A 5,786-nucleotide genomic window follows, 5' to 3' on the forward strand; every position below is an offset into this window, starting at 1 on the left:
TGGTTGCCAGTTTTGAGTCGATAATTTTTAATTCTCTTTTGTGTCGATTGCTGATTGAATTGGAGCCAGAAATGGCTCAAAACGAAAATCAGTAAATTACAACTTTCGTATTCAGGCTAGGGCGACAAACGCCATATCCAACTACTTCCATTTAAAATCCCGAATAACTTATTGAAAGGAATAGAAAAATTTTCGAAAAATGAAGCAATTAAAAAACGTGCGAGAAAGAAATATGGTTATAAGGTGAAATAAAGTTATAAGGTATATAAACTTTTATTTTAACAATTGCTATGGAAAAAATAACTTTTTAGTGTATTTTATTTCGAAACCTAAACTACTGTGTATTACTTATTGCTTTATATTTGGAGGTATTGCATACTCGGTGATAAAATAAAACTATAAATAGCATGGAACAAAATGTGCTAAAGTTGTGCACTATATCACGCGTCTAGTCGTAACTGGTGAAACAAAAATAATTTGGTTTTTACTAGACCTATGGCTGCAATTTGTTTTATAATTGATTCTGTCAAAACTCTATACAATAGGTTGGTGTATTTTACCTTTCATTGTAATTGGGACTACATTTGTTTTTAAATTTATAACCTTGCATTTTCCATTTCAGAATGTAGTTTTGTTTACACACAACTTGTAGTACGATAAATCGTATAATCTGTGGCCCGTTTTACTGAACTATTTTGAACTGGAACTGTCGGTTTATTATCGTAGATATTTTATGGTATTTTTTTTTAATGATCGCGTTCATACATTGAAACTAGTTAACCAACTAAAACTAACGCATGGATGGTCTTTTTTAATATGTATTAGTAATACTGATGGGGAAAAATCTGTGTTCTACTTTTTACATTTTACTATATGTATATTTATTAAACAAAATATAAAATCGCATTTTGAATTTAGCTTATTTTTTAAATTTTATAACGTATATGTACAAAATTATGTTACTTTCATTATTTTTCAATATGCATGCATCAGAGTCAAATACTCAAGAAATACTAATACCATATAAAAAATACACTAACCTGCACGAAAAACGGGCACCTTAAAATATTGATGTATTTTAAAGTTTAATATATTTTGTTCTAGGGGGCGGATTTTGATGATTTTTTAAGCAATTCGTAGCTAAATTATTTGACTTTTTAGTGTCTCTTTTTAAATTAAAAATGAAGGTTTCCATCTGTCAATTATACGGAGAAAAACGAAATGTTGATATTGTGGGGAAAGTGTGAAACATCCTGTGGAATATGTTCGCAAAGCAAGGAATTTAAAAATAATTTTAGATTTTTTAGATAGTTTGTTTCTTGATTCATCTCAATGGGGTTATTTTTATTGGACATATTCGCTTTTGAATAAGAAAGTAATGATTTACAGCAATTTTAGCTTTGATTTTTGGTCCTTCTCAACAAACTTATATAATAGTGTATATTATTATTGTTCTTGTAATGTCACTGGTCATTGAAAATTCATATTATTCTTGTATATTGACGTTTCCTCTTGTAGAGATGGTTTTAAGTTCTGAAGTATGGGCTATTGTTGCTTTAATTTATCATGGTAGAGATCAACTTTTGGACTTAAAACCATATCTGCTAGAGTAACTGCCCAACAGACAAGAATAATATGATGTTTCAATCATAAACACTATTTTATAGATCTGTTAACTAGGACCAAAAACAAAGGCATAGCTTTATTGTAACAAATTCGAAAAAATGTTAATGCCTTCTTCAAAAGCGAATATCTCCAAAAAAATTATGCTAATAAGATCAACCAAAAAAACAAACTATCGATAAAAGATACACCTAGATGACAAAATTATTTTTAAATTCCTTTCTTTGTTATCGTACTCCACAGGGTGTTTCAAACTTTCACCATAATATCAACGTTTTATTTTTCCTCGTATAATTGGTAGATGACAACTTGAATTTTTAATTTAGAACGAGATATCAAAAAGTCAAATAATTTATCTACAAATTGCTTCAAAATTCATCAAAATCGGTCCACCAGAACACTAAACATAAAACTTTAGAACGCATGAAAATTTTAAGATGCCCGTTTTTCGTACCGGTGAGTGTTTTTGAAAAATTCTTCTGGGTTTACAATGCAATTGAAACTAATTTCTAAGTGGTACTTTACACGTGAATAAATTTGAGAGTAGAAAAGACATAAAGAAAAAGCAGAGAGAAAAGCACATTTCACAAAAATAAATATTGTTTAGTTTTATGTTGCAGTGTTAAAATAACGAACTGTTTTCCAGTAATAAACGAACAAATACGGTATAAACGTTATTAGCCTCTATTATATTTTGATTATTATTCAGTAATCCAACGTCGGTATTTTCTGAAAAATAAATATAAAATGCAACTGTATTATTTGAACAAACGTTCCTTTTTGATGCACAAAAATATTTCTAACAGTATCTATTTGATTCGTTTTATTCCTGAAATTCTTTATTAATAATTGTTTTATTTATATTATATTAATATAATACGCTTTATTTACTATTTATATTGTTTTAATAATGAATGGATAATTAGAATTACAAATTTTATTTGCAATTGTAATTTTGAATATTGGAAACAATTTAGATTTTTAATTTTACCGAGGCAAAATAAACATTATTAGGTCTCTTTTATTTGATTTTAAAAACTGTCAGTTTATAAGGAGAAAAAAGGCTTAAAAACTCTAATCTACCTTTGCGGTTAAAGTATTATTTTATCTACTATTTTTGATAGATATAAGGCAATTTTAACAGTTGCTATGGAAACAAAAATAATTTTACCTTTAACCAACAAGATGTCTTTAATTATTACTTTCGGTCGACAACTTTTTTGCAAATAATAGTATATTGTTTTCTTAGGAGTAAAAATGACATTTTTTATGACAATGCTGTACGTTTGACACATACAGCCGAGGCACAAACAGTCATTTTTACTCCGAATAAAACATGCTATTTTTTTCAAACGCCACAAATAAGTTTTTAAACAATTTTTTATATTGTCAATCACGTCGCAAAAAATAATACTTTTTTGACGTTTGAAAAAAAAATACATTTGCTTTAAATTGCTTTCTTACTACGCTACGTTAGCATTTGACATAGTAAAATAAAATATGTTTTAAATTTTAGAAATTCCGCAAACCTCTTTGATTGCAAGTAAATGTAGAAAAGCGTAACTGACACAACTACAAGGTTTGTTACTTCTGAACAAACCCCTAGAGGTACATACTGCAAAATACATGCGATTCCATGTTGATAAATAAGTTCAAGGAAAGTTCTACTTTTCGTATTTTGCATAGACATACAAAAAAATACAGATCTTTCAAATGAAGTATTCAGAGAGAATAATTTAATGTAAATTTATTCAAAAGTACGAATAAGATGAATGTATGTCATAAATAATTTAGATTTAACACAAAACAGTTGCTATTTTCAGTCTACATAATATCTATAATTACTTTTTTAGTTGTAATATACAGGGTGATTCTTAACCTAAACGCACAAAGTTAGGAAATTATTGCTGATGACAAATAATGACTAATAATGAAAAATTAAAAAATGATTAAAATATTTTACAATGTTATACAAAAAACGTAAATTCCATTAAATTGAATGTGCATTTACTGATAAAGTTGATAAATTATTGTGAAAATAAAACAAATTATTTCAGAATCTAAAAATATTTTACTTTTTTTTCATTATTTGTCATCACCAATAATTTCAAAATAAAATTTTCAAAAATGGAAGCAACTAAAAAACGTGCGGGAAGAAATAAAGTTTTTCCTCGCTTTTAAAGTACTATTTTATCTACTATTTTTGATAGATATAAGGTAATTTTAACAGTTACTATGGAAAAACTCATTTATTTAATTCAAAAAAATTTTTTTTATCTTAAATTTAATACCTAAAAAACTTATAGGTAGCATTTTATTTTATTACCCGCATACGAGTAGTGTAGTAAACGTCATAGAAAAAAAATTAATTAAATTCAATCTCCTTGTATACCGGAACAGAATTTATTAGGTATGTCATATATTTGTTGTTGGCTACGGTATATTTACAAAGACATAAAAGATATATATTGTGAGCCATGGAAGGCCTCTTTACGCCAAAATCTAGTTCGACACAAAAATATGCCATGGAGAATTTTATGTTCTTTTTATATTCGCTGTCTCATAGGCAGGTAATTTCATTTTCTTTTATCATGCTCATAATATCGCCGGTTCGGGTACGTAAAGTAATAACGGGTTTATTCGCTTATGTGTTCGTGTAGTCTCGTTTATTTAAATCTACGAAATGTAAATTTGAAGGTGCTTATTTGCTTCATTGAAGTAGAATTGGGTTTTCATGTACCATGAAATGGCTTTTACCCATTTGGATTTTTGGTGTTTTTGTGTTACAACGAATAAAATATGAAGGGTCCAGGCACAGTGGTTCCCAGATAGATCATTACTTAGAAATATTAATTTCAAAATGTTTGCATGAAACTGTTGCTTATAATAGCATGTACTATTCCCTGTAAACGTGCATAATAAATAACAAAATCAAGTAAGTCTAGTGTAGCGCTTTTTTTATTAAATTCACAATTTTGCTACTGGTATCAAGCTGACATATTTGATAACATGTTCTGCAGATAAAAGTAAGTAAAAGCAATCGTATAAATGTATCTCCTAAGATACTTAGTTTCAGCGGAGATACACAGTGTAAGTGTAGGGTTTCATTTTTATTTCGATTTTTTTCCAAATGAATTTCTGAAGTAACGTCAATGGCTAGATGAAAATTGATCTAGGAGTTTGACATGGAATTTGATTTTTGATGTCAAAATGCCAACTCCACCCTGTATCACCGAAACCTTAAGCATTTTAGGACATACATTTATACATTTTTTTTTTTTTTTTTTTTTTTAAGAAAGAATATATTTGCTGCTACACTTTTTAGGACCACCCTGTATAATGAAAAAAAAAAGTTTTTAATAAAAAATATATTTTGGAAAATTAATAATATATGGAAGTATTAGTAGTAGTGTTTTTTTCGTTATATCAAATTATAATAAAGAACTCCTTTTATTTAAGTTCTGATAAAAAATACTTTCATATCATTATCTTTTAGAAAACATTACATTTTCTTAAAAAAAACATTTTTTTTTTTTTTTAATTTTGATTAATTTTTATATATTTTTAATATTATAATACCAAAAGAGCGGTGAAAAATATCTTTAAGAGTTTAAAAAAACAAATTAATAATATTTTTGTTGTTACCTCCTATACCTAAAATCAATATTAAAAATACAAAAAAAATATAAAGAAAAATGAACAAATGCACTTAGAAACAGAAAAAAAAAAGAAATTAACTAGAATTATCTTATCTATTGTGAAAATAAAGAAAAATAAATATATTTTTTTTTTTTTGCATTTTAGTTTTAGTACATGTATATCATTTGGTATATTTTCCATTACAGACCTTTCATTTTCGAACTACTTTTACTGATTACACGCTGATTTAAGTGAATTATTGTTCCTGTCAAAAAGTTAATGTGTTCCTTGAAGCTACTTTTTTTTGTACAAAATTAGTGGGATAATGTGGGAAACGGCAAAAATAATGTATGTGCGTGCGCGTGTTGTAGAAGGCACTAAATTATATATTAGTTTCCATTAAGGATGCCTATTAATTAACTGGGTTATTGGCAATCTTTAATATCCTTTCAGATATTTATTTTACATATTTTTTTTTTTTCGTTAAGAGGATTATATACATATTTTCATTACTAAATTTGGCA

This window comes from Sitophilus oryzae, unplaced genomic scaffold, assembly GCF_002938485.1.
Source record: "Sitophilus oryzae breed Bouriz unplaced genomic scaffold, Soryzae_2.0 scaffold_1273_pilon_pilon, whole genome shotgun sequence".
Lineage (NCBI taxonomy): Eukaryota > Metazoa > Arthropoda > Insecta > Coleoptera > Curculionidae > Sitophilus > Sitophilus oryzae.